Consider the following 14,867-nt stretch of genomic DNA (forward strand, 5'->3'; position numbering starts at 1 on the left):
ATGTTGTGACACACTGCCCCAGACCATGACGGACCCTCCACCTCCAAATCGATCCCACTCCAGAGTACAGGCCTTGGTGTAACACTCATTCCTTCATCGATAAACGTCAATCCGACCATCACCCCTGGTGAGACAAAACCGTGACTCGTCAGTGAAGAACACTTTTTGCCAGTCCTCTCTGGTCCAGCGACGGTGGGTTTGTGCCCATAGGTTAGTGATGACCTGCCTTACAACAGGCCTACAAGCCCTCAGTCCAGCCTCTCTCAGCCTATTGCGGACAGTCTGAGCACTGATGGAGGGATTGTGCGTTCCTGGTGTAACTCGGGCAGTTGTTGTTGCCATCCTGTACCTGTCCCGCAGGTGTGATGTTCAGCTGTACCGATCCTGTGCAGGTGTTGTTACACGTGGTCTGCCATTGCGAGGACGATCAGCTGTCCGTCCTGTCTTCCTGTAGTGCTGTCTTAGGCGTCTCACAGTACGACCATTGCAATTTATTCCCCTGGCCACATCTACAGTTCTCATGCCTCCTTGCAGCATGCCTAAGGCACATTCACGCAGGTGAGCAGGGACCCTGAGCATCTTTCTTTTGGTGTTTTTCAGAGTTAGTAGAAAGGCCTCTTTAGTGTCCTAAGTTTTCATAACTGTGACCTTAATTGCCTACCGTCTGTAAGCTGTTAGTGTCTTAACGACCGTTTCACAGGTGCATGTTCATTCATTGTTTATGGTTCATTGAACAAGCATGGGGAACAGTGTTTTAACCCTTTACAATGAAGATCTGTGAAGTTATTTGGATTTTTTACAAATTATCTTTGGAAGACAGGGTCCTGAAAAAGGGACGTTTCTTTTTTTGCTGAGTTTATGTGTTGAGCGTGCAGGTGTCACATGGTCACCTTTAGTTCCAGGAAGTATTCATCTGATCCCAGAATGGCAATGGGATTCTTGTTAGTTTCCAACATTTTCTATTCAGCAGTAGAAGTTTAAGTACATAGACAATTAGAATGGATATGATTGTACAATGCTGAGGTCAGGTCTGACCAATATCTGGGGGACTAATCTTTGAGAGTACTCCACATCAAGACCCCACTGCCTCTGTTCCACTGCAACACTAGCACTACCCAGCAGTCATGTCTATCAGTTCCCCTTGATGTGGTCAGATTGTTCAGATGAGAGGAGAGGCACGGAGATGCCACAGGAGACAGAGGATGCATCCCAAATAGCACTCTATTCCCTTTGTTGTGCACTACTTTTGACCAGGGCACAAAGTAGTGCACTATAGGGAATAGGGTGTCATTTGAGACGCGGGCAGACTCATGCAGAGCAAGAAAAGCATCAGCTAGACCCGTTAAACACAAAGAGGAGAGGAGAGTGGAGGAGAGAGGATGAGAGGAAAGGAGAGGAAAGGAGGATTGGTTGACGGAGGATAGAGGAGGAGTGGAAAGGAGAGGAGAGTGCTGTGTAAGAGCCAATTTATGCTTGAACCGAAAATGTGGTCGGAGAGTCTGTGTGGATGGTGTGACGCAATTGCGGAGCCTCCAGAGCCATGCAGAGGCCACATTGAGCTCCGTACTGCATCGCTGTGCACCTCCCAAGTGTTGTAACATTGCGGAGGGCTCTCTATAGCTCCGCATTGACATGATTGGTTGACGGTAGGTGGGGGCAGGAGGTCCTGTATAAACACAAACTCACTGACAAAACATGAATGCTCTGACTTCTGCAGAAGCCGTATAAACGTAAATGCTACACAGCTAGTGCAGACGGCGGATTGACCATGCAGCACCTTTAAGAGACCAGACCCTAAGGCTTTACAGGGTTTTGTATCAGTAGAGGAGATAGGAATCTACAACTGATGTAGCTGGGCTATGTGTGAGAATGTCAAGATGCATCCGATTGGATTGTGATGACACAACCTTTCAAATATGTCAAATCCTTGAGCGTACAAAAATAAATAAATAAACCATCACTTTTGTAGGCTATTTATTCTTTACCTGTGCTTCTTCTTTATTCCTTATTTGATGTAGTGGATTTAGGTATGATTCATAAGAGATAATACGCTTTTATCTCTGTGAGAGCAGAACGGACAAAATATGAATGTTCAGCTTGTCGATGTGAGGAGCTAGAGGTTGGTTTCTTTGCCAACCCTCTGACCTCATCTTCTGCAAGCTAAAAATACAACCCCCCCCCCTCCTCTAGCTGCACTCTGTCTTTCTGACTGATTTATTGGATGCCACAATAGCCCAGTATTATAGAAACATGCTTATTACTGGGATCGATTCACCTAGAAACTAGAAACCAACGGTTGAGTAAAGAGCATGGAATGGAACAGTGAAACAATGGAAACAGTTATGTAAACCCCAGAGTTATTTTTTAGACTGTCAGTCAGAGTTCCATGTTCTATGAACCTAACTGGTGTTGTTGCGTCAACATAGTGCAGGATACTGGGTAGCAGTGAGAACTAAAGGGACTTTGATAGCAGGCAGGGGACATTGTCTGGGGCTTTATCACTATAAACAGTTCATTCTGTGAAGCCATAACGTTTGTTCCCCTCTCCTCGGTGGCAGTATTATCAGTTGTTTGATGATGGATTCATATCACATAGACGAGCCTGGGCTAGTCTTGGAGACTGCTTTATCGGAGAACTACCCAGGATAGTATATACACACAGTCCATCAACAGAAACAAAACAGAAATTCTATCCCAGCTCTAGAGTTGTCTCACTTGGCCCTTAGAGACAAAGCTATATGTAGACAGTAGCAGTCCATCAGTCCTCCAGGTGTAGATCTCTCACCTCCATCAGTGAGGAACTGTACCTTCAGGGACCTCCTTCTGCCTCCCTTCACCTGCCCTTCCCTCTGGTCATTGTTTTGTCTGGCCCCATCCAGTTGACCTGTGACATGGGTAGACAGGTTCAGTAATGGGATCAGTGGACTACCAGCTGGCCCTCTTCGTGCTTTACCACCCTGCTGGTAAGTGAAAGCCAGAGTGGATGATGAGAGGCTTTTTCTCGTACTCAACTCCTTCTGACTAGTTTTATACCTATTTTCTGAGCGTTACTGTAACTGTCTTCCTCTTTTGAAGCTGAATTAATGATTGAATTGGAAGCTCTGTGGGCAATCTCAAAGTAGATCTGTCATTGACAGATCTACTTTGCCCTTGACTATGTTCTGCAACTGTACAATAGTGTCTCCAGGATGGACTTCACAGGCTAGAGCCCAGCTCCTCTTGGAGACATACCAGCTGGTTCCAGTCATGTCATGCCAAGCATTCTGCACTCTGCTGCCGTTCAGAGCATCTGCTTCACTTTGCCTTTCTACTGTCTTTTAGTTTTCATTTTTTTCATTTATTTGGGGGGCAAGTGAACGTTCTCTCCTTACAGTAGTTTTAATTCCACTCTCAATGCGGCTCCTCGAACAAGAGATCAAGTGGTGCTGCTGGATAAATAGATATGAAAGCCGAGTGGACGTCAGAGAGGTTACAGAGTCTGGCTAATTAGACAGAGGGAATAGAGGGTCTGATACACAGCATCATGAGGAGAGAAAGATGGATACAGAGAGAGATAAAGAGAGAGAGAGAGAGAGACAGAGAGACAGATCGAGGGAGGGAGGAGAAAGAGAGAGAGAGAGAGCTGGCGGGATAGCTGACTTGCTCTTCTGTCACTACTGACGATCCTCTACTTTCTTTCAACTTTCAACTACTTGTCAGAAAAACACAATGTTCTCTAGTTCTTAGTGTTGGAGGATCTGGATGCACTTTTATCTAAGCATTGGAATCAGCAACTCTCCAAAAGTATTGTGTTGTATTGTTGTTGTCTTTACACATTCCTCAGCTTTGATTCAGTGATTTTTGATTGTACACTATGTCCTAGCTACACTGTGTGTACTCAAGCAGCAACCCCTACAGTATTATTTTACCCATGCAGTCAAGGAGCTAAACAATGTCTAGTACTCAAAGTACCATCCTGGCAAGCGGAGGCTGGAGTCTGGAGGCTCACTGTTGCTGTAGGGCATAATGGTTTCTGTAGTCTTTCTCTTCCGCTTTGCACTGCTCATTCTGCTGTGTGTGTGTCCCTCTGTGGACCATTTAATGAAGCAGAACCAGAAAACAAACAGACTAGAAGTACCATTGGAGTGAGGGAGGGATATAGGGATGTATGGAGGGAGGGAGGAATGAGGTTGGCTGTGTGCCAGATCAAGGGAAGCCTTGGTGTAATATTTGTATTCTGGCCTGTGTGTTTTGTTGCATGTGGTGTAGTTGCCATGTCATTACAGACATCACATGATGCACCTGAGGAGCCCTCTCTTTCTTTCTTCATCGCTCTCTCTTGTTTTCTCTCTCTCAGTATTAAGGTTAAACCTCAGTCTTTATACAATACACTTATAGAGAGAGAGAGAGAGAGAGAGAGTTCAGCAACTGTGGCCTTGCCATTCATGCTATTAAAGCTTATCTGAATCTGAACCTGACCGAAAGAAAGATGGAGAGAGGGAGAGAGGACAGTTAAGGTACATGCAGTCTTTACACTAAGGCAGAGAGAGAAGCCAGGCAGTGAGGAGGTGAAAAGAGCATTGCCATGTCAGTATAATGGTGATTATGACAGAGAAGAGGCAGCAGACACAAGACACCCTGCTCCTTTTATTCATACGCCCCCGGCAATGTCTTTACATTCTTCTGTGCTTTTCTCCCTTCCCTCTCTTCTCTCTGTTTGGTCTTGAAATAAAAACAGCTTGTCACTAGGACACAAAGAGGGGCTTAATTGCTGCCTAAGCCTCAGTGAAATGGCACAATACATTAATGCATTAGTCATTTGGTGAAAATATGGAGAATTTGTGCGAATAATCTTCCCTTTTAACTGAATAATAAGTAAGGTAAAGACCGGGCGAATCAAATACAGTTTTGCAAACTCCAGGGAATTGGAGCATCCTCTAATTGTGATGAAGGCCTTTTTGAGTGTTTTCTAACACCTGAACAAACAACCACACCATAAACTGAGACTACATAAAAAAACCTTTGTGTTGTTTCGGGTCTCTATCTCTTTTTCCTTTAAATGGGTGGTGGGACTGTTGCTCAATAATATTATACGTCATATCATGTGCCCAAGTGAATTCTCCAGTCGCTATTTTACAAGCTTTTACAGTATTAAGTGCTAATGTCGATCTGGAGCACCTGCTAAATGACTGTAATGTAATGTAATGCACGTTTAACGTTCATCTCAATGCCATGCAGGGATCTGTATCGGTTCTGTCCTTTATATCTCTCTCTCTACTTTATTGGATACAAACACATTTTAGTCAATAGGTATCTATCAGAGCACAAAACACCCTCTGTACACAGTACCTGCAACACAACATAACACGACTAGGGCCAGGCGTTTAGATACATTTTCTACCCTGCTGTTGAAAAAAACAGACACCATCTTCATAATAATGGATGAATCCACTGACACACAAGACCAACATGTTCTTCATATTTTGTAGGAGAGCTGGATGAAGACGTTAACGTCGTTCTGGCAGATACAGTGTACAGTATTTAAGGGCAGTGAACTATTCAACAGTGTCTGCATATCATTCTACCTGGGCTTTTACGCACGCTTTGTGGAGACGGAGAAGTGTGTCTCTCCACATACTGCGATCTTAACATATATTTTTTCGTAGATGTCTATTTACCTCCACAAATCGAAGCAGGCACTAAGACTTCACTCAACAAGCTGTATAAGGCCATAAGCAAACAATAGAATGCTCACCCAGATGTGAGGCTCCTAGTGGCCGGGGACTTTAATGCAGGAAAACCTAAATCAGTTTTCTATCAGCATGTCACATGTGCAACCACAGAAAAAAAACTCTAGACAACCTTTACTCCACACACAGAGACATGTACAAAGCTCTCCCCGCCCTCCATTTGGCAAATCTGACCATAACTCTATCCTCCTGATTCCTGCTTACAAGCAAATACTCAAGCTGGAAGTACCAGTGACTTGCTCAAAAGCATTCTGACTGGTTGAATCATCTCTTGGTATGGCAACTGCTTGGCATCTTACCGCAAGGCGCTACAGAGGGTAGTATGTACGGACCAGTACATCACTGGGGCCAAGTTTCCCGACATCCCCAGGACCTATATACCAGGCGGTGTCAGAGGAAGGTCCTAAAAATTGTCAAAGACTCCAGCCAACCTAGTCATAGACTGTTCTCTCGGCTACCGCATGGCAAGCGGTACCGGAGCACCAAGTCTAGGTGCAAATGCTCTTTAACAGCTTCTACTCCCAAGCCATATGACTGCTAAGCAGTTAATCAGGTGGCTACCCAAACTATTTGCATTGACCCACTTTTTTACGCAGCTGCTACTTGCTGTTTGTTATCCATGCATAGTTGCTTAACCCCTACCTACATGTACATATTATATCAATGACTTCAACTAACCTGTATCCCCGCACATTGACTAACCTGTATCCCCGCACATTGACTAACCTGTATCCCCGCACATTGACTAACCTGTATCACCGCACATTGACTAACCTGTATCCCCGCACATTGACTAACCTGTATCCCCGCACATTGACTAACCTGTATCCCCGCACATTGATTAACCTGTATCCCCGCACATTGACTAACCTGTATCCCCACACATTGACTAACCTGTATCCCCACACATTGACTAACCTGTATCCCCGCACATTGACTAACCTGTATTCCCACACATTGACTAACCTGTATCCCCACACATTGACTAACCTGTATCCCCACACATTGACTAACCTGTATCCCCACACATTGACTAACCTGTATCCCCACACATTGACTAACCTGTATCCCCACACATTGACTAACCTGTATCCCCACACATTGACTAACCTGTATCCCCACACATTGACTAACCTGTATCCCCACACATTGACTAACCTGTATCCCCACACATTGACTAACCTGTATCCCCACACATTGACTAACCTGTATCCCCACACATTGACTAACCTGTATCCCCGCACATTGACTAACCTGTATCCCCACACATTGACTAACCTGTATCCCCACACATTGACTAACCTGTATCCCCACACATTGACTAGGTACTGGTAGCCCTGTATATAGCCTCGCTATTGTTATTTTATTGTGTTACTTTAATTTTTTACATTATTTATTTAGTATTTTATTTTTTAGCAAATATTTTCTTACTTTTAGAAAATGTGTCATTGTTGTTTAAGGGCTTGTAAGTAAGCATTTCACTGTAAGGTCTACACCTGTTGTATTCGGCCCATGTGACAAATACCATTTGATTTGATTTGATTTAACGGAGTTGGAGAAGTTGTTGGGTTGTTATTCCTATAGCAGATGAAAAAACGCTACCCATTTATGTTCTGAAAATAGTCTACATTTCATCCTCTACATGTTCAGATATAAAAATGCCTATGATACCCTTATGTTAAGAACAGACAACGAATACGTAGTGAAATGTTTTTATTAATTGATGTCTTGTTATGTACTGTGCATTCGGAAAGTATTCAGACCCCTTTTTTCACATTTGCTTACATTACAGCCTTATTCTAAAATGTTTACAATTATTTTTTTCCCCTCATCAATCTACACACAATAGTCCATAATGACAAAGCAAAAATTGTTTTAACATTTTTTTTGCAAAAAGAAAAAAGAATGGAAATATGAGTTTTACATAATACTTATGTGTTCAAATCCTTTACTCAGTACTTTGATGAAGGACCTTTGGCAGCAATTACAGCCTTGAGTCTTCTTGGGTATGCCACTACAATCTTGGCACACCTGTATTTGGGGAGTTTCTCCCATTCTTCTCTGTCAGGTTGGATGGGGGGCATCGCTGCACAGCTATTTTCAGGTCTCTCCAGAGATGTTCGATTGGGTTCAAGTCTGGGCTCTGGCTGGGCCACTCAAGGACATTCAGAGTCTAGTCCCAAAGTCACTCCTGTGTTGTCTTGGCTGTGTGCTGAGGGTCATTGTCTTGTTGGAAGGTGAACCTTCACCCTCGTCTGAGGTCCTGAGCACTCTGGAGACGGTTTTCATCAAGGATCTCTCTGTACTTTGCTCCGTTCATCTTTCCCTCGATCCTGACTAGTCTCCCAGTCCCTGCCGCTGACAAACATCCCCACAGCATGATGCTGCCAACATCGTGCTTCACCGTATTTATGGTGCCAGGTTTCCTCCAGACGTGATGCTTGGCATTCAGGCCAAAGAGTTCAATCTTGGTTTCATCAGACCAGAGAATCTTGTTTTTCATGGTCTGCTAGTCCTTTAGGTGCCTTTTGGCAAACTCAAAGCGGACTGTCATGTGCCTTTTAATGAGGAGTGGCTTCCGTCTGGCCATAAAAGCCTGATTGGGGGAGTGCTGCAGAGATGGTTGTCCTTCTGGAAGGTTCTCCCATCTCCACAGAGGAACTCTGGAGGAACTCTGGAGCTCTGTCAGAGTGACCATCGGGTTCTTGATCACCTCCCTGACCAAGGCCCTTCTCCCCCGATTGCTCAGTTTGGCCGGGCGGCCAGCTCTAGGAAGAGTCTTGGTAGTTCCAAACTTCTTCCATTTAAGAATTCTGGAGGCCACTGTGTTCTTGGGGACCTTCAATGGTGCAGAAAGGTTTTGGGACCCTTCCCCAGATCTGTGCCTCGATACCATCCTGTCTCGGAGCTCTATGGACTATTCCCTCGACCTCATGGCTTGGTTTTTGCTCTGACATGCACTGTCAACTGTGGGACCTTATTTATATAGACAGGTGTGTGTCTTTCCAAATCATGTCTAATCAATTTAATTTACCACAGGTGGACTCCCATCAAGTTCTAGAAACATCTCAAGGATGATCAATGGAAAGAGGATGCACCTGAGCTCAATTTCAAGTCTCATGGCAAAGGGTCTGAATATTTTTTATTTTTTTTTATAAATTTGCAAACTAATATAAAAATCTGTTTTCAGTTTGTCATTACGGGATATTGTGTGTAGATTGATGATAATTATTATTTAATCCATTTTAGTTTAAGGCTGTAACGTAGCAAAATGTGGAAAAAGTCAAGGGGTCTGAATACTATCCGAATGCACTTTATGTCTTCCATGGCCTGCAGCCTATCTAAACTCTCTTGGGTAGATGCATTCTTTTGAGACAGCGTAATGTTTTTTTTTTAATGTTTTTTTGTAATAGCTGTCTATCCCGTCTTTCCATATAAAATCTCATGTTATATTGCAGGTTTTGCAGAATATATTGCCGTCTTCTGCAAAGAGTGTTACAGCGGGGTATTGGCACACTCTTTTTTTCTGGTTAGATTTATAGTCACTCCCCTTTAACTGTCCTAATTTCCCAATTTTTAGAACCTCCGATGATTAAGGATTGCTTCTGTTGCAGAGGATCAACTTGAGCAAAGTGAAGTGTTGAATCACTGATCTATAAATAGTATTGCCTGCCTTATAATAGGCTTTGTGCAATTAAGAATCGTAGAGCTATGCCTCCCCTGGCTTACGTGACCCACCCAAACACTCGCATAGCTGGACATTGAATGAATGATTGGAGACAGCTTGTTTTATTTTGTATTTTTTAATTTAACCTTTATTTAACTAGGCACGTCAGTTAAGAACACATTCTTATTTACAATGACAGCCAATGACAGGAGCAGAACAACAGATTTTTACCTTGTCAGTTTGAGGATTCCATCCAGCAACCTTTCGGTTACTGGGCCAATGCTCTTACCACTAGGCTACCTGTCAGTTAAAAAGCATTTCCTAGTATTTCCTGCCTGCAGCCAACTGAGTGGACAATGCTGGAAATACTGGTCAAAGAAAAACCCCACAAAACGTGACCAAAAACCTAGTATAGTTTTCAAGGTTACCAGCCTCAGACACATTATCTTGAATTACTCTCTCTTGTCCACAGTGGTGGTGCCATACAAGCCGTAACCTAGGAAACCTGGGAAAATGCCTAATCGTCCTTAAAAAAGGATGTGCCACAGTTTTTAATATCTTCGCTGCTAATGCCCAGAGGCATGGAGGGTGGGAGGGATTCAGGGTGGGAGGGAGGGAGGGAGGGAGGGAAGACAAGGGAAGGGAGGTATTGGAGACTGTGAGGTGTGTGTTTGTGTGTGCTTGCCCATGTGTGTTCCCGTGTGTGTGTGTCCGTGTGTCTACATATGTGCCTCCACCTGTGTGCGTGGATGTGTGTGTGTCTCTGCTGTGTGTGTGATGGAGCATTACTTCCCAGCCATTGAGTTCGTTATTGGCCCTCTCAGATATTCATCCCTCAGCCACCAGCAGGCCCCTGCCAGACCCTAATTCACTTAATTCCTTGATTAACGATTCCACCAGCGTCTGTGTGTACCTGAACTTTATAATGTCGATTCAAAATGAAGAACTAGGCTAGTTACTCAACGAGGAGAAAAATAGTTCTGTCAAATAGCTGTGAGTAAAGCTAGGCTATCTCTGAGGAAATATATACTTATGCACAGTCACGTGCTCTCTTATCTAAGATGCAGGCTCGCACGCACAATGGGTTATGCGGTGAGACCTGGCAGTGTGGTGCCGGGACAACGACCTCTACCTCAATGCCAATAAGGCCAAGGAGCTGATTGTGGACTACAGGAAATGGGGGGGAGAGCAAGCCCCCATCCACATCGACAGGGCTGCAGGGGAGCGGGTCGAGAGCTTCAAGTTCCTTGGTGTCCAAATCACTAAGGTCCAATTGCCACTTCCTCTTCAGGAGGTTGAAAAGGTTTGGCATGGGCAAGAAAATCCTCAAAAAGTTCTACAACTGCACCACTGAGAGCATCTTGACTGGCTGCATAATTTCTTGGTATGGCAACAGCACCGCCCTCGATGGCATGGCGCTACAGAGGGTGGTGCGGCCTGCCCAGTACATCACTGGGGCTTGAGCTCCCTGTCATCCAGGACGTTCATGTCAGGAGATGAGAAAGGAAGAAGCGGAAAATCATAAATCATAAAGTTCTGAAAGACTCCAGCCACCCGAGCCATAGATGGTTCTCTCTGCTTCCGCATGGCAAGCGGTACCCCTTCATCTGTGTATCAGACACCGACAGGCTCCTGAACAGCTTCTATCCCCTAGCCATAAGACTGCTAAATAGCTAACAGAATGGCTACATGGACTATCTGAGTTGACCCTTGTATATATATATATATATATTATTTTTTTTGCACTGTCTCTATGCACACACATACTGCCACTCCAACACACACATAACATGCACACACATTTATAGTATATTGACTCATGCAAACAATCATCATTAATGCTGCTGCTACTCTGTTTATCATATATCCTGATGCTTAGTCAACTCACCCCTATCCATACACTACCGGTCAAAAGTTTTAGAACACCTACTCATTCAAGGGTTTTTCTTTATTTATACTATTTTCTACATTGTAGAATAATAGTGAAGACATCAAAACTAGGAAATAACACATATGGAATCATGTAGTAACCAACAAAGTGTTAAACAAATCAAAATATATCTTATATTTGAGATTCTTCAAATAGCCACCCTTTGCCTTGATGAGAGCTTTGCACACTCTTAGCATTCTCTCAACCAGCTTCACCTGGAATGCTTTTCCAACAGTCTTGAAGGAGTTCCCACATATGCTGAGCACTTGTTGGCTACTTTTCCTTCACAGTCTGGAGGTGTGTTGTGTCATTGTCCTGTTGAAAAACAAATTATACTCCCACTAAGGCCAAACCGATGGGATGGCATATCACTCCAGAATGCTGTGGCAGCCATGCTGGTTAAGTGTGCCTTGAATTATAAATAAATCACAGCCAGTGTCATCAGCAAAGCACCCCCACACCATAACACCTCCTCGTTCATGATTTACCGTGGGAAATGCACATAAAGAGATTATCCGTTCACCCACACCGCATCTCACAAAGACACGGCGGTTGGAACCAAAAATCTCCAATTTGAACTCCAGACCAAAGGACAAATTTCTACCAGTCTAATGTCCATTGCTCGTGTTTCTTGGCCCAGGCAAGTTGAGATGTGTCTGTTACTTGAACTCTGTGAAGCATTTATTTGGGCAGCAGTTTCTGAGGCTGGTAACTCTAATGAACTTATCCTCTGCAGCAGGGGTAACTCTGGGTCTTTGATTCCTGTGGCGGTCCTCATGAGAGCCAGTTTCATCATAGCGCTTGATGGTTTTTGCAAATGCAGTTGAAGAAACTTGAATGATGTACTGTCATTTCTCTTTGCTTATTCTGTTCTTGCTGTTCTTTCCATAATATGGACTTGGTCTTTGTGTAAGGACCGACACTAGAGTAGAGAAGCAGGTACGGGGAGTAGAACATTTCATGAAGAACAGACATGGAACAAGACAGGTACAGCGTCAGCACACGGGTAACACAACGACATACGACAATTCATCCTGAAGCGGGGAACAGAGCTTGGGAACAGACAGATAAAGTGGAGGTAATGACACAGATGATTGAGTCCAGGTGAGTCCAATAATTGCTGATGTGCATGACGGGGGAAGGCAGGTATGCGTAATAATGGTGGAAGTAGTGCGTAAAGCTGGGTAGCCTGGCGCCTTCTAGCGCCAGGGAGGGGGAGCAGGAGCAGGCGTGACACTTTTACCAAATAGGGCTACCTTATCATGTTAGGGCTAGGGGGCAGTATTGACACGGCTGGATAAAAAACATACCCGATTTAATCTGGTTACTACTCCTGCCCAGTAACTAGAATATGCATATAATTATTGGCTTTGGATAGAAAACACTCCAAAGTTTCTAAAACTGTTTGAATGGTGTCTGTGAGTATAACAGAACTCAAATGGCAGGTCAAAACCTGAGAAGATTCTGTACAGGAAGTACCCTGTCTGACCATTTCTTGGCCTTCTTTGCCATCTCTATCCATTACAAAGGATCTCTGCTGTTACGTGACACTTCCTACGGCTCACATGGGTTCTCAGAAGGCGGCAAAAAGCTGAATCGTGGCTTTGCAGGCTCTGGCTGAAAAAAAGTAGCGCGTTTGGGTAGTGGCTGGTTACAGTACTGTGAGACTCAGGCTCGTGCCCGCGTCGACCGAAAGCTTTGTTTTCCTTTGTCTGTTTACCTAAACGGAGATTCCCGGTCGGAATATTATCGCTTTTTTATGAGAAAAATGGCATAAAAATGGATTTTAAACAGCGGTTGACATGCTTCGAAGTACGGTAATGGAATATTTAGAATTTTTTTGTCACGAATTGCGCCATGCTCGTAACCCTGATTTACCATTTCGGATAGTGTCTGGAACGCACGAACAAAACGCCGCTATTTGGATATAACGATGGATTATTTTGGACCAAACCAACATTTGTTATTGAAGTAGAAGTCCTGGGAGTGCATTCTGACGAAGACAACAAAGGTAATCAAACTTTTGTAATAGTAAATCTGACTTTGGTGAGTGCTACACTTGCTGGGTGTCTAAATAGCTAGCCCTGTGATGCCGGGCTATCTACTGAGAATATTGCAAAATGTGCTTTCCCCCCGAAAAGCTATTTTAAAATCGGACACCTCGATTGCACAAAGGAGTTCTGTATCTATAATTCTTAAAATAATTGTTATGTTTTTTGTGAACGTTTATCGTGAGTAATTTAGTAAATTGTTAGTAAATTCCCCGGAAGTTTGCGGGGGGTATGCTAGTTCTGAACGTCACATGCTAATGTAAAAAGCTGGTTTTTGATATAAATATGAACTTGATTGAACAAAACATGCATGTATTGTATAACATAATGTCCTAGGTGTGTCATCTGATGAAGATCATCAAAGGTTAGTGCTGCATTTAGCTGTCTTCTGGGTTTTTGTGACATTATATGCTAGATTGAAAAATGGGTGTCTGATTATTTCTGGCTGGGTACTCTGCTGACATAATCTAATGTTTTGCTTTCGTTGTAAAGCCTTTTTGAAATCGGACAGTGTGGTTAGATTAACGAGAGTCTTGTCTTTAAATAGCTGTAAAATAGTCATATGTTTGAGAAATTGAAGTAATAGCATTTCTAAGGTTTTTGAAAATCGCGCCACGGGATTCAACTGGCTGTTGCGTAGGTGGGACGAATTCGTCCCGCCTAGCCCAGAGAGGTTATGTATACCTCCCTATCTTGTCACAACACAACTGATTGGCTCAAACCCATTTAAGAAGGAAAGAAATTCCACCAATTAACTTTTTGTTGTTGTATTTTTCTCCCCAATTTCATGGTATCCAATTGGTAGTAGTTACAGTCTTGTCTCATCGCTGCAACTCCCGTACGGACTCGGGAGAGGCGAAGGTCGAGAGCCATGCGTCATCTGAAACACAACCCAACCAAGCCGCACTGCTTCTTGACACAATGCCCATCCAACCCGGAAGCCAGCCGCACCAATGTGTCAGAGGAAACACCGTACACCTGGCGACCTTGTCAGCATGCACTGCGCCCGGCCCGCCACAGGAGTTGCTAGTGCGCGATGAGACAAGGATATCCCTGCCGGCCAAACCCTCCCTAACCCAGACGACGCTGGGCCAATTGTGCGCTGCCCCATGGGCCTCCCGGTCGCGGCCGGCTGCGACAGAGCCTGGACTCGAACCCAGAATCTATAGTGGCACAGCCTTAGACCACTGCGCGACTCGGGAGGCCCACAAATGTACTTTTAAGAAGGCACACCTTTATTGAAATGCATTCCATGTAACTACCTCATGAAGCTGGTTGAGAGAATGCCAAGAGTGTGCAAGCTGTCATCAAGGCAAAGGGTGGCTATTTGAAGAATCTCAAATATGTTTAACACTTTTTTGGTTACTACATGATTCCATGTGTTGTTTCATAGTTTTGATGTATTCACTGTTATTCTACAATGTAGAAAATAGCACAAATAAAGAAAACCCCTGATGTTCTAAAACTTTTGACCGGTGGTGTCATCTACA

General features: G+C 44.0%; 1 protein-coding gene across 1 annotated transcript in view; it reads left to right on the plus strand.

The window, feature by feature from the left end:
• erbb4b (erb-b2 receptor tyrosine kinase 4b) overlaps positions 1-14,867 on the plus strand; it is a 483,415-nt gene that overhangs the window by 193,966 nt on the left and 274,582 nt on the right. The window lies entirely within an intron of this gene.

This window comes from Salmo salar, chromosome 25, assembly GCF_965601325.2.
Source record: "Salmo salar chromosome 25, fSalSal1, whole genome shotgun sequence".
Taxonomy (NCBI): Eukaryota; Metazoa; Chordata; class Actinopteri; order Salmoniformes; family Salmonidae; genus Salmo; species Salmo salar.